The 27,384-nt window shown below is 40.1% G+C and overlaps 1 protein-coding gene, 1 long non-coding RNA gene and 5 other non-coding genes across 9 annotated transcripts in view; 1 reads left to right on the top strand and 6 right to left on the bottom strand.

Moving 5' to 3' along the window:
- Nucleotides 1–2,239: 2,239 nt before the first annotated feature.
- Nucleotides 2,240–5,783, bottom strand: LOC111610591. Its single transcript, XR_002753733.1, has 3 exons — nucleotides 4,153–5,783; nucleotides 3,851–4,032; nucleotides 2,240–3,737 (listed from the first exon to the last, which is right to left on the bottom strand). It is a non-coding gene; the product is annotated as an uncharacterized LOC111610591 (long non-coding RNA).
- On the bottom strand, nucleotides 2,374–2,514 carry LOC111606589. Its single transcript, XR_002752126.1, has one exon. It is a non-coding gene; the product is annotated as a U4 spliceosomal RNA (small nuclear RNA).
- On the bottom strand, nucleotides 4,547–4,687 carry LOC111606586. Its single transcript, XR_002752123.1, has one exon. It is a non-coding gene; the product is annotated as a U4 spliceosomal RNA (small nuclear RNA).
- A 392-nt stretch (nucleotides 5,784–6,175) lies between the features above and the next one.
- On the bottom strand, nucleotides 6,176–6,316 carry LOC111606584. The gene has a single exon (XR_002752121.1). It is a non-coding gene; the product is annotated as a U4 spliceosomal RNA (small nuclear RNA).
- An 871-nt stretch (nucleotides 6,317–7,187) lies between these two features.
- LOC111606588 lies at nucleotides 7,188–7,328 on the bottom strand. Its single transcript, XR_002752125.1, has one exon. It is a non-coding gene; the product is annotated as a U4 spliceosomal RNA (small nuclear RNA).
- Nucleotides 7,329–7,877: 549 nt separating this feature from the next.
- LOC111606591 lies at nucleotides 7,878–8,018 on the bottom strand. Its single transcript, XR_002752127.1, has one exon. It is a non-coding gene; the product is annotated as a U4 spliceosomal RNA (small nuclear RNA).
- Nucleotides 8,019–15,094: 7,076 nt separating this feature from the next.
- plxnb2 (plexin B2) overlaps nucleotides 15,095–27,384 on the top strand; it is a 158,008-nt gene continuing 145,718 nt past the window's right edge. For 2 of the 3 annotated variants that reach the window (XM_023352743.1, XM_005796336.2), the window contains exon 1: nucleotides 15,095–18,700. The gene's annotated coding sequence lies outside the window, so the exon portion shown is untranslated. Of the gene's footprint in view, nucleotides 18,701–22,260; nucleotides 22,321–27,384 lie in introns of all 3 variants that reach the window. The other variant, XM_023352742.1, reaches the window with a different exon arrangement.

Raw genomic sequence — 27,384 nt, 5'->3', positions numbered from 1 at the left:
TAAAGGTAATAGCTTGTCACATATTTCCAAACAGACATTAGAGAGGAAGAGAGAGACACAGATTTAGAAAGAGATGGGGATGGAGGGGAGGATACACTGGTTTCCATAGCAATCCTGAGCACTGTCACATGGTTACCTAGGAACTAGTCCTGTCGTGTTGTGCTGTGTATTTGTTTACGTTTTGGCATTTATTAGGCTCCTGTTTACGCAAAGGAGAGCCATATCTTTCATATCGCTCTGGACGGCTGAGGAATTCTCAGCAAAAGACCGGACACTGACCCGATAAAAAGAGCCGTCTATTTTCACCTCATGTTACTGAAACCGTAATTACATCCTGACGTGGAGCGACCGCCGGGTCATAATCGGGTCAAGAGGACCACACACAGAAAATACAAAGTGTAAAAGATTTACTGATCACTGCTCTGTGGGTCTACAGGACAAGCCAAAGGAAATGCTTCCCAGATTGCCACAAGGTTCAATGCAAAAATCTTTCTGAGTAGTTTAGGGAAATATAAATCTCTCCTCTTCAAAGCTTTATTTGACTTTGGAGGAAGATGACCAGTTGCTCCAATTTCATTTTCACAGTGTCAGTGCTGAAGTTGGGGAGTAACAACCAACAGATGGCTTCCTGTAACCGCACTCCAATATCTGAAACAATGACTCATTATGAATGGTGTACAAACGACAGCACGCTAAATACATTTAGCAAAGTAGCACATCAAAAGACCACTACTAGGAAACTGGAAGATATATATATATATATATATATATATATATATATATATATATATATATATATATATATATATATATATATATATATATATATATATATTTGTGTTTAGCAAGGCAAACTAGTTTCATACCATAACATTAAATCCCTCATTTTCACTTTCATAAACAGCAAAGAGTGAAAATAAAGAGGAAATTAAGACTGTTTATAAAAACATCAAAGTTACGAGAGCCTTATCGGGGTGAGACAAGAGTCTTATGAGTTCAGCTGGTAAGCCTTGATTAAGTCAAGGCTTACCAGCCTTTGACTAAATCAAATCTCTTTCTAATTAAATAGCAAAGCAATTATGTCTCTGTGAGATGCTAAAACATGACAACACTAATATTATTTTAGGTTTTAGAACATTTATAAATAAACTGAATTTCAAGTGACGATTAACCCTCAGCATAACCAACTCGATGTTCCTCTGCTCGTCTCTTCACCTTTGTCATGGATCTAGAGCGCCCCCGTGTGTTCTAGAAAGCACAGTGCATCACAATATGTGTTTTATTCTGGTTTCAGGTATTAAAACTTGCCAAAATGTATCTACTTTTAACTGTAGCAAGGGAGAAAAAAAAATCTATTTACTAATTAACCACTGCATTCACCAGAACCAGAACCAAACATGGAGAAGCAGCATTCAGCTTCTTATGCACCGCAAATCTGGTACAAACTTCCAGGAAATTGTAAAACAGCCGAAACGCTGAGTTCCTTTAAATCTAGACTAAATCTTGTTAGAGTTGATTTTGTACCATGTTTAATGAAATACTAGCCAACATTTTGATGAAAAAGTAAAAAAGTAATGTTCCAATAGTTGATTTTTGTGTTTTTATGATGTAAAGCATGTTGAACTGCCTTGATGTTGAAATGTCAAGGCAGTTGACATTTGAATTAGTTGTGGGAACATAACGTTAAACACAAATATCAACCAAAGACAGTGTTGTCGATACTGATACGACATGGCTCACTGCTTAGTTTTAGATTTCTCTTTAGCTTTCTCACTTTGGAAAGTAAGGTTGGAATGAATGTTTTCTGAATCTTCAAAACACATAAAGCTGAATCAGACAAACTACAAATATACATCTAGCTTTTTAGAGTAAGTTACTGATCTGGTCTGCAAATGCTAAAATCTTAGTTATGCTGCTGCGATGACGATTTTTCCAACGTTTCTAAATGTCACATATTTAAATAAGGAAGTGGTTTGGAGACATTAGAAAATGTGTTTTCTAAAACCACTTGAAGCCACAGAAAATGGATATGAGAATCAACACTGAGATGTCGATGATATACTAGCAATAATAAGAAAAATAAGCAAGTTTTCTCTGATAAAAAAATCACAGCATAAAAGAAGTTAGACCAATGCTGTAATATTACTCTTTTGATGATGGAGTGGGAAATGATTACAAGTAAAACATAACATTTCAAATGTGATACAAACATTTTCACAGTAAAATACAATAATTACTAAACTTTTTTTTTAGACACATTCAGTCTGCTTTCATAAACACACATAGCTAACATTAGTCTACTTTTTAAGTTTGTAAGATCTATGTCTGACCATGCATAAGTCCCATATGTGATCACTTTCACAAAAAAATCAGCCTCCGTAGAGACCGTCAAAAATTGCCATTGCCGACTATATTTCAAGTCGTCAAGGCGGGGTATTGGGTAAAGTTTTCAACTAGCAATAATCGCGCCTCGGTTAAACCTCATAGGCTACGATACTGCCACTGCGCAAAGATGGCAGCCTGACCTCAGCGGATGGGAACTCTATTCACTCCCTATCATGTTAACCCATGGTTGAAAACATTGCTTCGTCTTCATTCAGCAGCTCTGCAGAGTAAACAGTAATAACATTATAATCACATTTAAAAAATAACTTGACAATATTGGGCATCAACTGATTGAAACCAATGTTTGCTTCAATTTGAGAACTGCAATGTAGACTTTAATGAAATTTAACTGACAGCTGTCAAACTAATCAAATTCCACATTCACTTTATAAAATACAATAATTCATCGAGGTTTTGTTTTCTTTAGATAACTTACACAAAGAAGCGGGAAGCCTAACAAATTCAACAATTTGCATTCTGTCGATTTTATTCACAATTGCTAAAAAATGCTAAAGTGACTATACACTTCATCTTCAGCTGGTGAAAATCTTAAATGGCATCCCAAATGGCTAATAATATCACCCAGCAGTCAATGTGTTGTGCAGGTAGGTTTGCACAGCCCATTGCTGTAAATTGATATGCAATGTCCAAACCTCAGCGTAGTTATGACACTGAAAAAATAAGAGCCTATTTCTTCTTGGAGACTTTAGACAGAAATATTTGGGTACTTATGGGTCATCCAAATATTAATATGTTGATGAAAAGACATTGTCTTCTTTGCTTTCACGAGACAAGGCGAACTGGCTCAGAACAGTTAATTGGTTTTCAAACGTGGAACGGAAGAGAAAAATCACTTATGAATTCTGTTATACAGAAACTACAAGACTTCATTGACTAGACACATCCTGACCGCTTTCAGAAATAGTGACGGTCAGATGATGCCTCATTGGCATATACCTCAAACTGTGTCGACACAGTGCTGACAATGTGTTGCTGTTGCAGATCATGTCACAGCAAGAGACTGGAAACAGACTGAACCAGGTTCATCCACATGTTTTTATTTAGAAACACCAGCTGCTGTAACAGCCTTGGGCCGAGGCGATTGCTCCGTCTACAAACCACTTCTCCTGCTTTTGAGAACACCGATGATGACGGCATACATAGAAATTTAATCATTGTTTGTGTGACGTAGGGTAATTGTAGTCTTTGCATCCCCCAGTATTGTAGCGGACCTTGTGATCTTGGTGCGTTTGCCTCCGAGATGAATCTTTGTACCTCGATGACGGCATCTGTGGAGACATTTGAATTGGCCTTGCCCTCTTCGATTTCCATGTTCAGCTGCTGCCACGGGTCTGTCATAGGAGGAAAGACAAATGCGTCTGTGTTACTAATTTATTGTAATTACAGGGAGTGATTTGCAAGAACATTAAAATACATATAAACACAGTTAACAATCATGACAAACCTGAACTGGGAGCAGGCGGTTGAGTTGAAGGTCCAGTTCAGTCGCCTGCTTTCTGGAAGCACCAGGGTTTATCACGGAGTGTTGACCGGATCATCCCCTCATGCCGGGCGCGATGATGCCTCAGCTTTGTGGAAGATCTCCAGTTACAGTAAGACCACACCTGGGAGCAAATCCTGTTTCACCTGCAATATAAATAAAAGTTAATCCCCTATAAACTAATTCAAATATCCTATAGGAAGGAATTGGAATAAGCCGAAAGAACAATTATAAATAGTGGAAATGAGAGCCGAATAATAATTTACCTTATCCTCCGCGACCAGATCAAGAATGATCCCACACGGGAGGAAAAGTCCTCTTCCTCGGTTGATTCATGCCGGTGTTCAAATACGAGCCAAAAACCAACGCAAAGTATCTCCATTCAACAAAACCCACAAACGTGTCGACGCTGTTTCTCCTTCACAAAAACAATTTGGCGCGTTTTCGCAACCAAACGACACAGGAACTGTATTTGGCCACGTGGTTTTCCTTAAAGCGATACGCGCACCGACACGAGGTTTCGTTTTGTTTGCTCGGCGCATGCGCCGAGGTTTCTGCGTCATCGGGCCCATCACCATTCGGAAATACATACCAATGAATGCAGATTACTTTCTCAATACTTCTCAGATCAAAATTTTGTTCCATTTACAATAAAATCAGCCTCCGTAGAGACCGTCAAAAATTGCCATTGCCGACTATATTTCAAGTCGTCAAGGCGGGGTATTGGGTAAAGTTTTCAACTAGCAATAATCGCGCCTCGGATAAACCTCATAGGCTACGATACTGCCACTGCGCAAAGATGGCAGCCTGACCTCAGCGGATGGGAACTCTATTCACTCCCTGTCATGTTAACCCATGGTTGAAAACATTGCTTCATCGTGACTTAGCATCTCTGAAAAAGAAACAATAATAACATCATAATCACATCTAAAAATAACTTGACAATATTAGGCACCAATTACAAGAAAACACATAATAAAACGTAGCCTGGGATGAATTATTGTAAAGACAAAATGCTATGTGGCCACAGGCATTTTTTTTTTTTAATCTAACTTTCTTCTTAAGACGAGGGGCCTGGTGTCAAAGTGACTAAAACCAATGTTTGCTTAAAATTGAGAAATGCAATTTAGACCTAAAAAAAATAATCTGACAGCAGCCAAACTAATCAAATTCCACATTCACTTTCTAAAATACAAAGATTCGTCAAATTTTTCCAGACAATTTTGATGAAGGCCACATAATTAAGCAACTTATCCATTTTGTCCCCCCAATGATTAAAAAATGCTCCTGTGACTACACTACAATCTTACGTGGCATCCAAAATGGCTGCCAATACCACTCAGTATTTAATGTATTATGCAGGTAGGTTTGCATATTGCTGTACCCTGAAAGTTTTGACAACTCTCAGTATAATGTCCAAACCTTCTTTTTCAGTCTTTACACTGAAAAAATAAGAGCACATTTCATATAAGACAATGGGTGTGATAACTTTCTGGCATGGGGGCCAAAAATGTCAAGCTGAAACAACTCCAGGGGCCACACACATTTTAGTACTTTTGTGTTTGCAAAAATGATGTTATGTTTTCATTTTTAACCCGAAACTAAACATGATAGCAGTCACATAATTTAACTTTTCATATATTATTGTAGATTTAAAACAAAAATATATATATTTGCAGGTTTGCTAGATTAAAAAAATAACAACAAACAGTATGCTATTTCTTCAGGCTGATCGTATTTTTCTACATTTTCTTTTTGTCTTTTTAACTCACTCTTGCTTTATTTTGAAAAGTTTGAGATGGGAATGCCTAAATCTGAATTGTAGTGAAACTGTTGACTTTTACGAATTAAATCAAAACTTTTGCATTCATGCACCTTACATTTCTCATTTTAACATCTTATATTGTCTGTGTTTTGAAACATTGTTTGTTTTTGGGGGTTTTTTTGTGTTTTTTTTTACCAATACCAGAAATTTTAAAACACCTAGAATTGTCTTGTTTTGAAGAGTTTAAACGAAAAAATATTTATAGGTCATACAAATATTTAATAATGTCTAAAAGGATACAATGTGAACTGATTCAAAGAAGATCATTGGTTTTCAAATGTGCAACTCAAGAAATAAATGATTGAGAAACGCTAATGGTGGACATACTGTACACAAACTGCAAGACTTCATAGACATCCTGACTGCTTTCACAAATGCATGTAGCTCACATCCCTCTACTTCCAGAATGCTTGAAAGTTAGACAAAACAAAAACCTTATTTAATTATATTTACAGTAAAATCAGTCTCCGTAGAGACCGTCAAAAATTGCCATTGCCGACTGTATTTCAAGTCGTCAAGGCGGGGTATTGGGTAAAGTTTTCAACTAGCAATAATCGCGCCTCGGATAAACCTCATAGGCTACGATACTGCCACTGCGCAAAGATGGCAGCCTGACCTCAGCGGATGGGAACTCTATTCACTCCCTGTCATGTTAACCCATGGTTGAAAACATTGCTTCGTCTTTCACTAAGACTTTGATGAATGAGAAATGCAAGTCAAAACATCACAGTCATTACCTTGAGAGACAATGAGATTTGGTTAAGAATATAGAATAGAATAGAATAGAATAGAATAGAATAGAATAGAATAGAATAGAATAGAATAGAACAGAAGTACTTTATTCATCCCAGCAGAGAAATTACTTCGCAGTTACAGCATAGAGACAAGACACAATAACAACTACAACTGAGTAGTAGTTGTAGATAAAATAAAAAAATTAAATATAAAAAATATAAAATGCTGTTAATATAAAAAGCAACTTAAGAGCAGTCCTTGCAAAGATTCAAAAAATGCCGATATGTATATGTAAATATGTGTACAGCAAGTGTGCCACAGTGCAGTTGTGCAAAATTGGTACAAAACAGACGTTAATGGCAAAAATGAGCAAATGTTACAAGTCATACAAATGGAACAAATAAGGAGCGACGTTTAAGGTCCATTTATCTGTACATTACAGAGCTAAATAAATGTTACATTTAGTGCATGCACAAATGATTGCTGTTAATATAATATGTTAACAAACAAGAGGTTATTTGTTGTCACCTGCCTTGTTTTAGACGTAATCGCGTAATCACCTGTTATTTACAGGTCACCATTAGCGGAGCTTAATGTGAACTGATTGGTTAGAGAATATAGTTTCTGAAACTGATTTCTTGAAGATTACAGACCAATGCCTACACTTCAGACCTCACAAGCTTTAAGGATATTACTGACTCGAAAGAAACCACATTTTCATTGTTTTAACAATAAAGTCAGTCTCCGTAGAGACCGTCAAAAATTGCCATTGCCGACTATGTTTCAAGTCGTCAAGGCGGGGTATTGGGTAAAGTTTTCAACTAGCAATAATCGCGCCTCGGATAAACCTCATAGGCTACGATACTGCCACTGCGCAAAGCTGACGTCATCATTGTCCGCAGAGACTCTTTAGTCTCAGCTCTATCTCTTTCGTTCACGGTTTAACCAAGGGCGTGGTTTCAATAAATGCAAGTAGATCAAATTATTATAATTATCTGTTAGTAATCATATTCTTCTATTTCTCAAACAAATGGCAAAAATTAAATCTCTACAGATATTAAGAACAGAGGTTAAATTGCGTCCGTTGTAAAACAGGAAGTGGTCGAAAGCGGCCGATCGCTTCGTTAACAGTTGGTGTTAAGAACACGTTGGAAAACGCGTGGCGCGGTGTCGGATCTAAGAACAGGATAAACGTGGGGGAAAAAATATTTTAGTTAAGTCAAAGCCAGTGTAGGAAAGTTAAGGAAAAGAAGGTACAAACGGTAATGACGTCACATCCGGTGTTACAACATATAAGGCTCGACAGACTCGGAACCAATCAGAGCGAGTTCCACCAACTACTGTGTGGAAAGGATTTAGTGTTGGTGTTCAAGACTGACATTGCTGTAGGTTTCCTAAATTATAAGTTTAAATTCTTAACAATAAAATCAGCCTCCGTAGAGACCGTCAAAAATTGCCATTGCCGACTATATTTCAAGTCGTCAAGGCGGGGTATTGGGTAAAGTTTTCAACTAGCAATAATCGCGCCTCGGATAAACCTCATAGGCTACGATACTGCCACTGCGCAAAGCTGACGTACGTACGTGAGCGGAGGGGTAGTCAAGTGGCTACATACCATTTTAACTCACGGTTTCGTGACCAGTTCAAAGTACTCTCGTATTTGCCTCCTTGCTCCAAAACATGGACCATTTTAGGGTTCCAGCGGATAAAAATTAACAGCATCTCTTTGTTTTACGAATAAACGTATTTTAAGACTCTGGATTTTGGCGCGGTGCATTCTGGGTCCAAAAGTATATAACTTACGCGTTTAACTGATTCGACATTTTTTCGTCTCACCATCAAAACACCAATTGACTCGCACTTAGCTTAACAAGAGAGCTAAGCGTTGTGTTTGTAATTCAAAAGCTTTGAAATTGTCCCCGCTCACAAATTCTCACATATCAATGTTCTCAAAAAGACAATGTTATGGCATGACCACCAGATGGCAGCGTAGACAAGAGCAGTGCTGACCGGGCTCACTTAAAAACGGCTTCCAAAATGCAGTGTTGGTGCACTGACACCAGATGGCAGACTGGAATGAGAATAAAGCTGGACTAGCTCCTCAATAAGCTCGAAAATATCATAAAACAGCTATAAATAAAAATAAATAAATAAAATTTTAAAATGACGTAATGTCATTCGGCTAAACTTCCCTCAGAGAAGCGCCCTTCTCACCTTTTTTCAAGACGTTTAACTGTCTCTGAATCTATTACATGTGAATTCTGAATGGAAAACCAAATTATGTTTTTTTTTAATCCAACAGCATTATAGATACGTCCACTTACGGTCTTCATATGATTCTTAATCGCACTTTTACAGGCCCTTCAGTGATGCAGACCTGTTGACCTCTCCCTAGACGAACCAGAGATAAATTATTACATATTTTCCCGTGCATTTTTAATTGTACTTTTGTGTTGTTTTTGCTCATTTGTCTGTGTGTTTACCTAACATGTAACTTAGTATAACCTGTACACATTTGTTTCCATAGTGTTAAATCTAGAAGCACAGAAACAAACATTTACAATTGTAAGAAAAGCATTTAAATTTACAAGACAAAGTGCTTAATACATAAATTGGCAATAATTGCACACTCATGTTCAAAGAAATATGTCCCCTGTGCACTAATATTTAGATGAATGTTTCTCAGCAAATTGCACTTTCACCACACGCTTTTTTTTTTTGATTGCACACAATCTTCTGCATACCAAAGACTGAGGCAAGATAAAGATCAAGCAGCTTTTCCAAATTGCTGTGAAAAGGATTCAACAACTTTCAACTGTCAAGCACGGTAGCGACACCATCATGGTGACGGTCTGATTAGCTACCGCTGGCCCTGCTGCAGACTTGCATTTCCTGTGAAAATGCAGTGCGGATGCTGTAGGCTGAATGTTTTTGGTGAAAACCGATCGCAGAATAAATCGAAGTCAATTGCATGAAATTTGCAGAAATGTATAAAGAAATAGGCAAAATGCATACAGAAAAAACTGTTGAAGATGATTGAAATGCGAATGATAAGCATCCACATGCTGGCTGCGGCTGCAGGAGTCATTCTGCACATGTACTGAAATCCGGTCTTAAGCCCTTGGTAACGGACTGAGCTTTTTACACGCAGCGTGTTCGACATAAGCAGTAATTTCACTCTGTGGATATTAGAAACCTATTCACTTGTTGTGAAGCTTCAGTGGTATAATGTAGGTGCTTTTGGGTGCTCGGCAGATAAGCGTTGCTGTGCCAGGTGTTAAAGCTGCCTGAGCTGACACATTAGACAGGGATTTGCCCGTGCCAGAATGTCAGGCCAATGAGGCTCATAGAGGTAGGCTTGGATCACTGTCAGGGACAGGTAAGTACGCAGATAAGGGGATTACACTATGTTTGCGCCGAGTAATCTCAAATGAATCCCGCCAGCTTCTGTTTCATCCTCAATCTGGAACGCACAAATTTCTCTTTTCTCAACCCAAGAAGCGCGCCGCATCAGCAAAGTTTAATTCATGAAAACCAGCCTTTTATTCGCTCTTGAAGTGCATTTGAGGGCATTTTGGGGTTATGGTCATTTAATAACCTTGACTGTAATAATCTCCTATTTTCCTAGAGCCATAATTGCTTTTCAGCCGCATTCAATTTCTTTTTTATCAGCAGCTCTGCCCACTCTGTGCAGGTTTCGTAATAATCTGGGCCTTTCCATTTGGTGGTGCTGTTCTATAAAGCTTAAAATGGACCTGTTGAACAATTAGGACTTTTTAGGAGTGGTTTAAGTTCCTCCAGCCTGCGGCTTTTCCTGATGCCATGCGTGGGGGATGAAAATAGAGTTGAACAGATGGCTGTTTCCGCCGTTCAGCACAGACTGGTGGCTACCATGCCATCCAAAAGAGGCTCAGTGGAGAGCCTGAAGATTTTAACATGCTGAAAGCTGTTCCCCCCCGTGAACTATCAAACACAAAGAAAGCTAATGTGTCACACTGTAGTGGCCATTGTTGGCCAAACCAAACATCCAATGTGAATGTTCCATGAGGCCCCTATGAGGCACTGGGGTCAAGTTTTCCATACGCAGGCAAAAGAAGTTTCACTGTCCAAACTTGTTTTGTTGTTCTGGATGATTTATTTTGTTTCAGCAAAACAATTACAGAGTTCAAACCTTTTCTTGTTTTCATGCTACCTCTCTTGCTCTGGTAAAAACCACAGGCCCCAAACCCAAATGCCTGCTGGTCTTTACCAGGCCCCTACACTTATAGAAAGTGGATTGATCCACCTCACTTCCTGTCTTTAGAAAACGAATAAATAAGAACAAATAATCAAACAAAAGATAAATAGAATCAACAATCACCAACCTGCAAATAATACAAAAACTAGAAATGTAAGAATAAACTAACAAAATTCAAATGAATAAAGAATAAATAGCTCCAACAACACACACTTTTGTCATTGTCTAGTCCATGTTTAAAAGCTTCGTAAGTAGGGTCTGTTTTGGGCACGGGGGTTGAGGGTAACAAGAAAGACATCTGCTAAATCCAGTGATCTGGCCATCCTGAGCTACACAGCGCAGCTTTCTCCTGTAATCACACACTGACAGACCTCGTCATGGAAGCGGTATCTCCGTCTTATCTCGGATCGCCTGGACGAAATAGATGCTTGCTAAGAGTGTGTGAGTGAAAGCAGGCGTGTTTGGGCTTTTAGCCGGACGGACGCGAAGAGGGTCATTTTATAATCTGGTCTGCTTCGGGTCAAGGCCGCGTTAAAGACGGTTAGCTATGTTAAAAGTCTCTTTGTCTCTCTAGACTGGGGCCACCTGGAGACGATTGAGCTGTGATTAGATTGTGTTAAGAGCAGGAGGAGGAAAACAATGACGTTTTTGTGTTTGTTTTTTGGCTTGGGTGAAAATGACAGCCGAGCGAGTGTGAGCGAACATCTGATATGAGAGGGACCAACGTGGCTCGCTGCGCCTTCGTGGTTTCTGCCTAAAACCCTGGGGTCAAAAAGACACACTTTTTGTGTGTGTGTGTGTGTTTTACTGATCCGCGAAATTTACCGCCCGGCTTATACCAGCCCCATATTTATTGCGGTACATCTCCAGACGTCATTCTCCTCGTTCAAATGTCACTCTGTCTGTCCAACGCGTGCAGACTGTTCACAACAACCCACACACTGCTGCCACCCTGCTATTCCCAGCTGTAGTTTTTTTCCCCCCAGACTGAGTCAAGAGTGACACCATAAGCCTGTCTGTCCGTTTTATGCCAAACCTGATGTCTCCTTGCCGCACGTGGCCTCTGCCAAGTACGTAAGCCTTTCACGCATTCCACAGCTAGATTAAAGTCCCTCTCTCCATTTCCACGCATCTCAAATAGCTTCTAAGTCGTCCAGCTGGAGGTGCGCTCCCCTCGGTTAGAAAGCAGGTCATGTAAGGGTGTTGCCTCCGCCTCGAATAACACCCCCTCACTCCCTCGTCAGTCTGTCTCCGCGCCTTCATCAGCACCCACCCCACAACAAGTCCCCGTGTCTGTGAACTGCTCCATCTGTTGACCTCGCGTTTTCACGATCTGCCTCCATCGCATATCTGGCCGCCTCCAGCTCGATGCGACAAAATTAGCCGAACCGATAATGCACTCGCGCAGAAGTTGCGTCACTCTCTCGAGCCGTTTCGTATTTTGTCACTTTGCAGCCACAAACCCAAGAGCATCCAGTTGGGATTTTATGTGATAAGGGCGCACATAGTAGCAGAGGACAAGGACACACTTTTAAACCTTGTTTTCCAAATAAAAGTCTGAAATGTGTGTTTATGTTCACCCCCATTTTGTCAACAATTTGTATGGATATCCTTTGCTTGTCTTTCAGTGTATGCCAATTGACTTTCGACACCTAGATATGGACATTTTTGTGTGTTACTTGCAAAATAGTTCGAGCTGAGCCGGACTGGACAGAGATCTTACGTGAACATCAATTTTAAATCCTCCCAATCCAGATTCACAGCTGGATTTATGTCTGGGCTTTGATTCGTCTGTTTCTTTCTGGGTCATCAATTTCCACATTCTTGCTGCCTCCTAAATGCATTTTTTCCCACACTTTAAGCAGAATTTCTTATAGCCAGTTTTTTTTTTTTTTTTTTTTTTTTTTTGGTCTCTCAACCAGAAAGATTGTATTTGTAGAGATTTGAGTAGCTGACTAAAATTTAGGAAGTTAAAAGTTTCTCCCACTTGAGTTTATGATCACTCTTGGCTGCTTCCCTGGTTCTTCTATAGACATATTTGTGTAAAAGACTAAGCTTTGTTAACATGTAAGCTATTTGACACACTTTGATCATCATGTAATCCATTTTATGGTATTGCATAAGTTTCCAAAGAATGCAAAAAAAAAAGTACATTCAAGTGCAACAACATTTGTAGTTTGTCTTGTACAGTTTGTGGGAAGTTCTACCTCAAATTTTTTGATTTTATTGACACGTGTTTGCAAATTATGAATCTGTACTTGTTTGTGTCCAAGAGCTACGTTTGATGTCAAACTTTGTAAATATAGAAATACTGTTCTATAAGGATATAGTATTTTATCTTTTTACATGCAGAGTGAATAAACAAAACAAAGGATCATAAAAGGATGACTTTATTTACCTGTGTTTTCATTTTTTTAAAGAATGCAATACTGGGTTTGACCAACAGAGGGCAGTCTGTCCTTATGGCAAACATTGTGAACTATGAGCCTTGAATGTGTTATGACCACTACATCATCACGGACACCTGGAAGACTGCATCGTAAATGAGGTCATATAATGTGTTGATAGTCAAATATTTTAGTGCGTGGACCAGCTGAGGGACACTGTGTGAATAATGGCCGTGTTTGACACCTGCATAATAACGGATCATCACGATTCGAGCAACATAAAGGGACGCTGCAGGTAGGTGTAGGCGCATTGATCAAAGTGTCATCGGGATATCTAATAGAACAAAGTAAAACTCTGTTCCACTCCAGTGAATTTAAAGAGCCTCCACTTGGCCTTTCTTTGCTACCCAGACTCCCCTGGGCTAACATGCTCAGAGATCCAGCAGCCTCATTACTCTTTAGACAAACAGATTTGGACATATTGAACTCAGACCCAAAACAACCCGGCTGTGTGCCGCCACTTTCCACTCTCCAGGCTCTATGTGTGATAGGAGGGTGTTTGTCTCTCTCGCTCTGTCTCTGGCTGTCTGTTTGCCTGACACTTGTCTGGCTTGGCCTACTTTCGTCTTGATCTCATCAGTCAGTGTGAAGACCTGCGAAGGCCATCTTCCCCATCTTGCTCTGTGAATCCCCGCCAGCTCAGTGCCTGTGTCAGCAGTTAGGGACTGACTCAAAAACCCACGCAGTCGCTAGTGTTTGCTCCAGGGCCCACTAGGCAAAGGCAGCACTTCTCCTTCAATTCAGCAGACAGGCTCGTTTGCATGCTCATAAATCACTCAGAAAATCTGACACTGAGCCACGCACTAAGACTTGCCACAGTTGGAAAACTCAAAGAGCCATTTTTTTCCTTTACATTATGAGAAAAGTACTCCAATCAAGGAAAATCATTCAGATAATCCTACAGAGCGGGTACCCTTCATGTCAGTTATTCTCAAGCCTTTTCTGCAAGTACTACCTCGCTAAATGCAAAGGTTTCATGATTGCACTAAGATTCAGGCAGCCATGTTAAACTGGAAACACGGCATGACTTGTCATTTTTCCCATTTCTTGTGTCGCTGGGCATGGATTTAATTTCTACTTAGAACTTACACTTATTTTTGTCTTTCAAGGTAAAACACTGGACAGGAAGTCCTGTTAAGTAAAAATCCCAGGTGTTTTGGTTTCTCATCAGTCCCAAAATCAAGCTGCAATATGGCCGCTGCACATGTAAGCCACAGCAGTGGTAAACTGTCAGGAGCTTGGCTGCTAAAGTCCTTTTCAACACACAGCCTATGTTAGTGTTTGAACACATACATTAAAAAGAAATAACAGTTTTTAGCTATTACCGGTGATAGAAGTTAGCTTGTCACTGAGCCCGGTAATTAGCACGTCCCCTCCGTCCTCAAGCTTTTTATTACCCATTTACACGCCAATAAATCACTCAAAAATCTGGCACTGAGTCCTGCACTAAGACACGTCACAGTTTGAAAACTCACGGTGCCAGTTTTTACTATTATGAAAAAAAAGTACTTTAATTGGGGAAAATCATTCACATGATCCTACAGAGTCACTGTGCTTTAATCCTGTTGTTTTCAAATCCTTTGTAACATGTTCCACCACAGTGATATACTGCATTACCACAGTTTATGGTGGTGATATAGCAAATGGCTGAAATATCTGCCACTGTACTTTATCATAGCACAACTTAAAAATGTTCAATTATTTTTTGAAAGGCTTATCTGTATTATATTTTCGCTCAGAAATGACAGCTGTCAAGTTCCAAGTTGAAACATTAAATAGGATTTTCTCCAAATTCAACTGTCGAAGTTAAATGGACGCCAGAGATAAAATCCAATATGGCCACTGTGGGTTTAAATATAGCACTAGCTGCAGTTCTTAGCTGTTATTTAATTTTTTTTTAATGGTTTGGATAAATAATTTTTTTTTCTACAAATAGTACAATACAAGCTTTGTAATGAAAATGTTGCTTTAGTACATAAAATGTGTAAGAAATTCACTTTTATTAGCTATCATTGCTAATAGCACTTAACTCGTCAGTAATCCAAGATACTGACATCTCACGTTGGTTTTCTACTTGCAAGTGGAATATAGTTAAATTCAAGTTTGGCTTCATTTATAAATCCATGTTTGAACACATGAGGTAAAGTGATGAGCCACCAGCTCTGCTTCCTTGTTTATTGTTGTCAACATTTTACTGGCACTTGTGTTTTTTTCTAGTTCCTGTTTAAAATAAACAACGGTGTGTTTCAACAACTAATCATTTTGGTTGTTTTTTAGTTCTGATTTTCCATTAGAAGTGGTTAGTATCAGAATTTACTCTAAGGTGGCCTAGTCCCACCAGTGGTGCTTGTACCAAGGAACCTCGTATTTTTTTTTTTTTTTAGCAGTAGCAACAATCAAAATGTGGTCATCAGCACACAATTTATAATCCTACTTTTTGTTCTTTGCAGCTCGAGTTTGCCACAAATCTCTGAAAAATCAGACTAAAAATGACGTGAACATATGGCTCATTCAAAGCCCGTTGAGTGTTCACAGCTTATAAAAACTGAAGAGCTCCAAAATTATAGCTACTCCTTCTGATTAACGATTCAGCAGTCGAGGTACAGAGCACACACAAATAATTTGCGTTATTCAGACTGCTAAACCTTCTCTTGTGAGGACACAGGCACATGGGGCTATGTGAAATGTAAATGAATGAAGAGGGTTGGTTTGGAAAAGTATTTTTAAACCAAACAGTTTCCCCCAGAACGGCATCAATCAGCACTGATTTATTTGGAATAAGAGCGGCGTGTGTGTATGCTTCCTCGTTTGCGTACCAAGAAAAGTGCAATTAACATCATTACATCCAGTCACCTAAAACACAACATATGTGTATAGTTTATAGTCACAGCTAATTTCCCATTACTGTCAGTTTGCTTTAAAGGGAGCTGACGCCAAGGCTTCTGTTGCTGCCACAACAACAAAATGGAAACTTGCTGGATGATTCAGACAAGATCACCATGTGACAACCGTTATGTCTTCCCTTGCAAAGCTGAAAGACCTCGCTGTCAGCAGCCTCCACTGGCAACTGGTTTATATCCATCCAAAGCAATGCACACTAGAAAGCTGTCCAGAGTGATTCCTGTTGATTATCCCAGAGTACCGTGAGATTGTTACTGGGTAGACACAGACCGTCTCTGGAGTGTGTTTTTCTATGCTAGTTATTAGAGGCTGTAAGCACGTGTGCAGCAAAATACCCGAGGTCATGACCTCAATCTTGCAAGTGCAGAAAGTAGCTCAAGGACCTGACATGGGACTTTTTATCTGTTACTCCGCAATCCAGTAATAATCTTGACCAATCTATTGTATTCTAATGGGAACAAAAATGCATAATGGTCATCAGGCTGTCAATAAAATCTTGGCTTATTCAAAAAGCTTCGTCTGCAGGCAAAATATGAGGAATGGAAATAAATACAAGTCAATGGAACAGTATTTCATAAGCACAATGCATTAACCTTTTTCTTTTTGCATCCAACATTTTGACATGAGAATAAAAAACATATGTAGGATAATTACAGTTATGAGAGCTCAATTCCAATCAGCCTCTGTAGATTTACGTTGCAAAGCCTTGTCTTTCTGCACACTGCTAATTGTAAAATTTACTGCTATGCTTAAATCTGTGTGGTCTGTATATATTTAGCAACATCAACATAACTTTCAAGTTTCCCTGTACTTGATAAGACTTCATTGGAGACACTCTGAACGAGGGACAAAGTCGTGTAATGAAAGGGTTTGTAATAAGCAAAGCTCTGATTTATCTACTCAAATGAAATTAAACTACCTGCAGGGCAGCACTTGTAAACCTTTAATTTTCTCAAACATTAGGTTGTTCAGCTCAGAATACAAAATACACACAAAAACTCACCCCTATTCGCATACATATAGTGCATAAATAAAACAATTTCTAATGCAGCGCGTACATAACACCGAGTTTTTTGTGTAGACTTTTAGTTTTGTGAAATGTTTTGAGATGACGTTAACCTGAACTCAAGTTAATGTTTACACCGACTTCTCAGCAAACTTACGAATATAAAGCCTGCTGCTTGATGTAGCATTCACACTCCCACTGTGACCTACAGACCGTTTATCCAGCTGGAGCCAATCACTCTTGAGCTGAACATAGATATGAAATAGATGCACAATCATAGTGTACTGGGAAAAAAAAAAGACACGTAACCAAGCGCGTTTGAAGTTGCTTAGATCACAATAAAAAAATATGTAGGATTATTTGAGGAGATACTAAAACAAAGATGACAGGAAAGGACTCCAGATGTACCCAAATTTGCCACTCTGACTCTAAATAACCTAAAATAATCTTTTCCGAACAGACAAGACTTCTGAACGTGTATAAGGGAGCTTCTGGTCAGGAAAGAACCAAAAGGACAACACCCAGTATAACATAGATTGTAAATTTAGCTTGCTCATCCACTGTACACACAGTAAAGGGTTAAAGTTCACTTTCTATCGGATTCAAACAAGGTTTGTCCAACACATATAGATTAACGCGATCTCTCAAACAGTTTTAATTTGTCACACCAGATATTTATTTGTCTTGAAGATCGTTCGCATTTTTTATTCGTTTTTTTTTTTCTTCTAACTTCATAAAGCTTTCACACTGGATTGAGAAAAAAAAATAATTATACAACAGCGTACCGGACACTGGCACCGCCAGCCGAATTAAGCAAAAGCTATTACTTTTCATAACGAATATTAGGCTTTATTGCTTGAAGTGACCTGGAAACGCCCCCGCAGAAAGCTGAATCCGGTGCAATACTTTGGGAGCCACAGCGCTGGGCTTGCCTGCCTCCGTACCGCTGCCTTTCCCTACCCGCGGAAGTATTTCCTATGTGCGTGCGTGTCGGCGAGCAGGAGACACAACTTGTAGCCTTCTCCTCGTCTCCTCCGCACACAGCGGCTTCGCCTTCAGCGTGCATTGGAGTAAGGGATACTTCTTTCCCGTTGTCGCTGTCGTCTGTTCTCCCCCTGCGCGCTCGTCTCTCCAAGCCTCCCAACCAGCCTGTCCGCTTGGCTTCCTCCTCATCCTCCCTCCGCTTTGTACGCAGACCTCCGGGGCTCGCGATGAGGGTCAGGACGAGCGCGTGAGAGTCACATCCCACAGGTGTGTTGCCGCCACTGCGAACGGTGCCTCCAGGCTCTGGTCAGAGGCACGCGCGCGCGCGCGCATACCTGGAAATTACCATGTGACTCGGCACCTGGGCGTGGAGAAAGTCCTCTTATTCCAACCGGAGACTCTTTTGTTGAGGAGTTGACCGCGCCGTCTCCAAACAGCAGCGACTGTTCGGTCAAACAGCGTGACCCGGGTTTTGGCTGCTCCTTTTTTTTCCTCCCTTCCAGCGGAATAGTGCCTTTTTCCCCCCCCAGACCCACTCACAGGACGCGAGGCGAGATGTAAAACTTCCTTACGGACATTTCTCTAAATAAAAGTCCCCAGATTTCGTTGGAGGGATTCTTCGCTTGGCTCTCTGGACTGTTTTGCGTTTGTGGAACTACTCCGCTCGTTCACCTTCAAGGTGAGTTGTGAGAAATGCTCGTCAGTGCTGTTGTTTTCATCCCCTTTTGACTTTGTATGAATTTCTGTCTCTGTTAAGTGAGAGCCTGAACACACATTTAATGCCAGTTAGCGTTAGGAGACAGGGAAACCCAGGAATGTCGGTGCACTTCAACGACCCCTTCTACTCCGTTTTAGTGCTGCCTCAGAAGTGGCTTCGGATCAGTTCGCCCCTTTGCTGTTTCGTACCAGTGTACAAACCATGTTCTTGATCATTGCGTATTAATTACTTCTTATTATTGGTAGTGTTGTTTAATTTTTTTGTGTGGAAATAATTATTTACAAGTACTCAACTGTCTCCTATAGTGAAATTAAGTGCATGTTAGTTTCTGAAGATGTTAACCATCTCAACATAATTTAAAAAATAAACAATCCTACCGTTCTCGAGGACCATTATTACTGGCTATAATAACATTAATGCATTCCTACAACTATATTGCATCCATTGTCATCTTCGCTGCCAGTCCCCAGAGTCTACCCCAAATGCTCTCTTGCAATTGACAGCTTTGGTCAGTGTTGCAAAAGTTTTAAAAGTAAGTTTGCTTATTGAGTCTTGTGGATTCTTTGCCAGCTCTTGTCAGCTGTAAGGTCAGCCAAAAATGACTGTTTTGATGAAGACGGGCAGCTGTGGGTAAGGGTTTACAAATCAAAAAGATGCAGATACAGATACATTCAGAGGATAAATTCCAGCCCTCAGATCAGAAACTTCTTGACAAAAAGGTGGAAGTCGCCAATAGCTCTCTGAGGACACATGCTGCATAAGGGTCTGCAGACAGGACTATATTGTGTAATGTACCCAGGGTTAAATAAGTTTAGTGAATGTTGTTCGGATGAATTTGCAGACAAAATAGAATATAGAAAGCCAATAAAACATTTTCAAAACTGTTTTCCAGTCTACTGCTTACATCAGAGAGGTCTTTCATCAGGTCACTGGTTGTGCTTCTAGCTCCGTCTTAGACCTTATGAAATACGAGATTACGACCCCTGAGCAAACTAAAATGACCCCCTGCTGATGTATAGTGTCCATCATCGTCAAACAACTACAGTTCTGTCCTATTGATTATAAACAGATTGTAGAGATTTACGAGCAATCACCAGTTGCCAAAGAGTGTATAAAACAGTCCTCGGGTCTTACAAATTTGATATACCCACATACTGTTGAAAACTGAGGTATGAAAAGAAAACAACTGTAAGTGTGAAACATCTAAATGGGCAATATTGACTATCATCCCGTCAAGGCTCAAGTCCAACAGGCAGTAGTCTGTTTGATGAAGGCAAAAAACCTTGTGAAAACAAGCATGCCTTGTTCCCAACCAGAACGGCATCCTTACCATGAAACGCACCAGTAACGCTGTGCGGCATACCTAAATGTTTTTTAAAAAAAAGTCCTTTTGTGCACGAGTAATGAGCTGTGTCATTGTAGTTCTTCACAGTTGCACTCATGACTGTCTGAGTGAAAACTTGTTCGACAGTTCTCAGACTCAACAGCTGATTGATGGTACAAGGAGAGGGAATAAAGGTCCCAGAAGACATGTGCTTCCCTAAAACCATTCATTTGACGTCAGATGCACTACAGCCACGGCATCTGCCCAGACACCTCACAAGGGGCCATCTGTCCCTGCGCGATCTGCAATTTTGGTGAGAAATGGGCACTTGAGCTGCGTTCCTCACCTCTGGACAGGCGAGCCGTACATCAGCATCCGAGAGCACAGACGTAGTAGAGAGCCATGCCTCATGTTTGCTTTTTCTCCTTACTCTGTATCCACTCTGTCTTGTCTCTTTTGTGGAGAACATAGGGAACAGAGGCACTATTGATGTCCCTGTTGAATCTCAAATGCTGTTCTTGCCAGTCTGTATCTCTCAGTCCCTGGCGCAGCCCGCAGAAAACCACTGTACTGCGTTGTTGCCCTGTTTAAATCATCCATTTTTTATGATCATCTACACCCCTGTTCCTCTAGACATGCCTACTGTACGTGGGATGATCTACCTCCTGGAGGTTATTCCAATTAAATAACTTTATGCAAACAGTCTCATAGTGGGAATGGATTAGCGCAGGAAGGGGTTGTGTGGAAGCCGGAAAGGTGGCTGCTGGTGTCTGGAAGGGGGTTCGAGCAGGGGGTCAGCCTCCAGTTTCTTCCCCGCACCGGGAGAGATGCCATCTGGTCACACAGAGATGAACGCAAGCAGTTTTAAAAAGTAACCCCCTCTGCCTCCTCCCCGCCTCTGTTTAGTGTGTCTTTCTCTTTCTCCGTGCCCCACAATGCTTCATTCAGTGTTTATCTCTTCTGCTCTGAATAAATAGAGACACCTTATCTGTGCAGAGGAGAGTGTGATAAATGTTTTCTCCTGCTTCCCCACAAGGGTGAAGAAGACGGGCGTACCACACTGCTTCATCATAGATGCTCTTTTCAGGACAGGGGAATGGGAGACGTTTCTCATTCAGGTCATGCAAGGGGTTTCAGGAGTCTGCAAAACAATTCCCAATGCACAGACTCATACCCTTTTAATGCAAGGGAAACGGGAAAACAAATCGAGCATTTCTGAGTTTTCTTCAACTTCAACCTCTCTCCCTTTGGGTAAAAGGCTGCTGGATCTGGAATGAAACTTTCAGGTGAAATGTAGCATGGAGTAGCTTGCTAAAGTTCTCATGCCAGGTCTACATTTTCAGATTTGCTTTTATATTTTAGTGGGATGTGATGTTAAAGATCAAAGGAAAATGTTGCTTTATTTTGAAGCAACATTGTGTCTTTTGCCCATTTTTCCTTGCAAAGCATCTCATGGTCAGTCAAATAAGGTCTGCAAATTGCAATTGTATTGCCACTCTTTAAAAAAGCCCAGATTTGTGGAGAGCAGAACTAATAGTTGTCATATCAACAGATTGTCTTGCTTTAGCATTGGATCTCTGCAGCTCCTCCAGAGTTACCAAGGGCCTCCTTGTTTGGCCTATCAATTTGCTAGAGAGAGAGAGAGGTCAGGTCTAGGAAGGTTTGCATTTTTCCACACTCCTCTTTTATTTCAGATGATGCTGTTTGCGAACCAAAATTCTGTTACAAAACTCTTCGGATTCACAGAACAGCTGTATTTATACTGATTATGTGAGACACTGGACTAGATTCTTAAACTGGACTGTACTTATGACATAGGTGATTTAAAAAAAAAATTATGTTCAAGTTTGTTTAGGGTGTCTGAGTAAAGAGGGCTCAGTGCAAATCACATCAGACTGTTCAAGTTTTATTGTGAATAATGTGGAAGCCATGTATAATATTCCTTGCACTTGATTATTAAACGCTACTCTGTGTTGAAGATTGTGGTTGTAATATGAGCAAAATGTAAAATGTTCCACGGGGTATAAGGACTTTTTTTCCCCAAGGCACTGTAACTGCCTTTGGACTATTTATGAACGGATGTATTTTATTTTATTTCTTTACTATACATCAAATGTTGCTTAGACGCTGTCTTTTCTTGCCGGTTTTGGAGTGGGCTAAAGTTTTAAATTCTTTGGTCTCTGTTTTTTTCCCACAGAGTGTAAACTGTCTCCTGAATGCATGTGACCTATTCTGGGACTCGGTAGCATTTTTTGAGGTCAGATGAATTCATACTCATCCACTGTCTCTTTTGTTTCCTTTGCCACGGATTACAGACTCCTGTCATTTTCATTTGGAAAATAAAGCCTTAATCCTCATAAACAACAAGCAATCCCTTTCCTCCTGTCCATTGCACACAGGCAGGAACAAAGCACCGGACAAGCAGAGACATGACAAGCATTTCCATCATTGTTGAGGGCCACTGGTTCTTTTTCAACTGCTAAATAAGCCTCCCTTTATGGGCCTTTCTAGTCATTATAATCTAAATTATTACTGCATTCCTTTCCTTCTTAGATCTAATTCACGATATTGTTTGGTAATTCTCCCCTCTGTAGAGTAGACTTTCTACATTTACTGAGCATAAAACAGGTGTGGTGCAAACTGGATGTTCATGTGTGCCACTTTGTTCCTCTTGCTTTTCTTATGTACACATTGCTTTCAGGGGAGTGTGGGCAGATGCTTGAAGGGTGTGTCAGCCTGACATTAGGCTGCTGAAAGATGGGGGGGAATTAAGATTTTATTTAAATTGGAGATAGACCTGTCTTTTCATGTCTAAGGATTATCCAGTGGTGAAGGAGGCGCCACACTGAGGTGGATTTTTGATCTTATCTCCACTGGGTATTAATGCTGCCACCCTTGCCCTTGGAAATGAAGGCCTTGTCCTGAACCGGCCCTTTAGAGGGTGTTGTTTTTTTTTTTACAGCTGCCTCTATGCACTTCACACAACTAAACACCCGCTACCCTTTCCACTCAGCACGTTTCCTGTCCTCTCATGCACTTGAGATCAGAGTAAACAAAGCAGATGTACAACAGATCTAGGAGTTGTGATTGTGTTAATTCTCATCTAAAGTCCCCTAGCGCCAGGCTGTGAATTTGGCTTTGTGACAAAGGAGCCTGGCATTTTTCTTTGCACCGTCAAACATCAGCAGCAGATGAAGTTCACTTTAAGGTCCAGTAGCCTTTCCAGCTGAAGGGTCAAACGCAGCTCAATGTGTTTTACTTTTGCTGCTAAAAAGACCGTGCCACTTTAACAAATCAAGCTTTTTTTATCCCCATGTCCAGCAACCGCACCGCTCAGTCAACCCATCATAGTTGTGAACTCGCGGTGGTTTTTCTTGCTTCCCCTTCCCCCCACCTTTGAGCTGTACTTACTCCCCCTTCCTGTACTGGAGCATGAGTAAGAGAAACATAATGAATCTTGAAAATACCTTTCTGAAAAAGCCAAATGAATCACCTGGGGCAAGAGCTTCCTTAATTGCTTAGTTGAAGAGCCGTGGGTCAGAATGTTTTACAGGAGTTTTGTTAGGGGGGAAACAAACTTCTTTAAAACGAAAGACTGAACAGGAGCATTTGTTTGGTGTGTTTATGACAAAATGATCTTAGAGATTTTCCAGTTAGGCTGTTTGTGGCTGATGCAGAGTTTTCCCTTTCTTGACGTCTGACTTGGCTCAATCACAAATCATTGAAAGGAAAATTGTCCGATTTGGATCTCTGGCCAGTTGTTTGGTGCATCAGTCATTGTCACTGACTGATGTGAGAAGGGCTCTTTGTAAACAGCAGTATGGACCGTCGCCAGCAGTGAAGACTGGAACCCAATGATGGAAACAGTAAACAAACATTTGCCTCAGTCCGCCTCCTCTGAGCCACTTTCCTTTGGCTGAAAGAGACACTGGCTTTTGATGGTGCCTGTTTACTGGAGGCATGTCATCCAGCCCACCAACTCAGGCCATAAGCAACATTTCACACACAGTAAGCCACTTTGCCTGCTGCCACAGATAGGTTTAAATGAAAACTCCTCTGCAAATACAACCCTGTTCAGATCACCTCGTTTCCCCTATATGGAGACGGTTTCTTGTTTCGATTCCAGAAAAGACAAGAGCAGAAAGTTAATTTATCTGCTGCTTTTATAATTAAGCCTAGTGTGATTCACTATCAAAACACTACCTGCTTAAACACTTTAGAGGAAAGTTGGTTGCTTCATCTAGTCTAATGTGGCAGGCGATGTTTAGTCACTCTCTCTTTGCTTAGGAGGAGAAGACGGTTCAGATCTCTCAAACTGAAACATACTGAAAATGAGTCGACGCTTCATTTCTGTGCAAATTGAGGGTGCCTGTGAAGGATTTGGCCGCTTCCTGATACATCTGCCTCAGAAGGCTTTGGGGCTGACATGGTCTTAGGCTTACACTCGCTGCAGAATAATGGAAACTGTGTAGAGCTACTTATTCCACCTGTAATGCTTTATCACCGCACTTTTTAAGTCTTCGACTAAGGGTTTCTCCACACTGAGTGGCATTTAATCCCAGCAATGGCACCAGAGGATGCAATTCATTTTCATTCATGTGAGTCATTTCACAGTTAATCCTCCAAACTGACCAATTTACTCCCCCCAAGATCATTTTTAATTATCACCTCTGCTTTACAGCTAATATGATGTCCAGCTGGTTGATGTTAATAGGCTAGTGGCTGTCGACTGTTGGCCCTCTGTTGCTTTTTCTCGCTCTCTCTTTTTTTTTTTTTCATGTACACTTGGTGATTAATTATGAACCACTGAAAATTAGGCTCAGCCAGAAATGGTAAGTGACAGATGCATGAAGGGGTCAATTGAGTGGCAGCAGCTGGAGACGAAGGTCACAATGTCAGAAAGCAAAGAGATACGATAACATGACAAACTGCGGAAGAGAGACGGGGATGTCTTGTGCAAGTGAGATTTTGAGAGCAGGCTTGCACAATAAAATTAGTGGTGCTGCAAATTAGTGACTGCTGTCGATTTTTAGTTTTCTCCAATTCAGATTCTGGTTTCTAAGGATTGAAACGCATAAAAGAGAAGAAAGATGTTGCAGAATGTTTAAAATCTGACAGAGAATGAGTTATTACCATCTTCATTTATGCATCAAAGCATTTTTTTGTTTGTTTTCCTTGTGTTTTGTATTAAAAATGCATCAAGGTACTTTCTATTGACTCAGATCTTTCATATAAACCGACTATTTTGTCATATACACTGAATCTTAGTTTTAATGCTTTTAATACATTATAACAGCTTCTTTATTAATATTATTTTATTATTTGACTTTCATTTCACCAGGCAGAGCTGGTAAAAAAAAGCTATTTGTAGGTTTTGGCTAAGTGATTGGCATATCTTTATAATGAAATTAACCAATGCAGATCATTATGATCTTATAGAATTGAGACATTTCTTTTGTCCTCTTGTCATGACTGTCTAAGGTTTTAATTTCAAATAAAAATGATACACCCGAAACAGAATTTTATATTTAGTGTCAGTTTATTCATACTCCATGTATAGCTGTAGACGTCATGTTATTTTTGACAGGTTTGGATGATCAGTTCGGAACTTCAGTTTGTAATTGTCCACATTCTGTCTAAATTAGAATTTTTTTAGATTGCTAGTATTCAATTTTATTGACTGATGGTACTAACGGCATGGATATTACACTGTGCAGTGCAATCCTTTGTGTGGTCCTTAGGACGAACGATTCATATTGTGTGCTTTTCCTTGCCATGCATTTTCTGCATGGAAGAGAGAGAAATTGTAGCTTTAAAATCTATACGTTTTGGAATTTTTATGTTTTCAATATTTAAACATAAAACTAATATTGGAACCACGTAGCTATTTCTTTTTTGGCAAAAATCTGGATTTCTGAAAGTATTTTTATTTTTTCAATTTTTAAAACTTTCCCACAATCAAAATTAAATATACAACGGTAGTAATTGATTTGAAATAAAACGGGTAAAACAGTAATTTTGCTGACCCGAGCTGTAGAAAAGCATCAGCAGCGTTGGATCATGAGACCATATGCTGTCCTTATTATTTCTGGCATGCATTGAAACCTGCTGGCAGGTGGAAGTGGTCATGGGAGAGGCGGGCAGCACTGCTGCAGGTTGGATGTCTGTCCCTTAGTCATTTCAGTCAAATTGTGAAGTTTACTAATGCTGCAGAAAGATGTTTTGTTCCTTACTTGCGCTTATTTGTGCAAAACATGAAGTCTCCAGACCTTTCTGCTGTGCATTTCAATAGGATCTAATAATGAATACTAGTATAGACAAGATAACACAGGGGTTCTAAGCATAGCACGGTTAGCAGCGCTTTACACAAATCCAGGCTGTTTGGTAAATCTCGTCTTTCCCTGAAATAAATCTACATCCTTTTATTATCAAGCTGGGATAATAGAGTATATAGACAAGGTTATGCTTTATTACATTTTATAATGAAATAGTATGAGGATTTTTTTTTCCAGTATCATGTCCTTGTCTCTGTTAAATGAGGTGGGTATAGTGGCCTTTCGCTAGCCTATGATCCAAGAGGGACCCATTAAAATCAGTTCATACAGCCATTGTTAAAGTTGCTGAGAATCTAGTTAAATGCCACTGGCTCTGTTGCTTCTCATCTGTAAACTGACAGACCGTTTTACTGTGGCTGCAGTCTCAGCAGCAGTAATAATACTGCCTAAGAAATAGCCTCAACCTCAGAGACTGACATTTTGCCGGCGACCCGTCGGTCGCAAAAAATTAACTAGACTTTGCAATAATTTTTTAAGGGAATCTCTTTTTATTGATCCCCATGGAGAAATTGGCTCCTGGGAGCAGCCGGAGAGTGATTCAGCAGAAAAGAGTCGAGTACAATGCAAGCATAAATATAAATAAAAATGCACCAAAACAGTGAAAAGTGGCCTGTGCGGAGGCCAGCTTTGTCATATTTCATTGCGCATTTCATTTTGCTGTGCAGATTTATAGCAGGTATTAGAGTGAGTCAGGTATTTTACCTCTGCGTTGACCTTGACATAATGCCTGTGGGTTAAGAGCGCTGTTGGAGTGTATATAGTTGTAGTTTAATGATAATAAAGAGCAGCATTATTTGCAATGGCATGCAAAAGAACTGGTACTCCTTGTCATAATAGAACTACACATTTCAGTGTTTACATTGAGATCTTTTTAAACCAGGACATGGTAGTGCATCATTCTCAATGGAAGAGGAAGGATGCAAGTTTTTAAAATGTTAACAAATAAAACAAATATATATATATGGCTTTCATCTATGTTCAGTTCT

The sequence above is a fragment of the Xiphophorus maculatus genome, chromosome 2 (genome assembly GCF_002775205.1).
Source record: "Xiphophorus maculatus strain JP 163 A chromosome 2, X_maculatus-5.0-male, whole genome shotgun sequence".
In the NCBI taxonomy this organism is placed as follows: Eukaryota; Metazoa; Chordata; class Actinopteri; order Cyprinodontiformes; family Poeciliidae; genus Xiphophorus; species Xiphophorus maculatus.
Note: the sequence above shows the minus strand (reverse complement) of the source record. Positions and strands in the feature narration are given on the sequence as shown.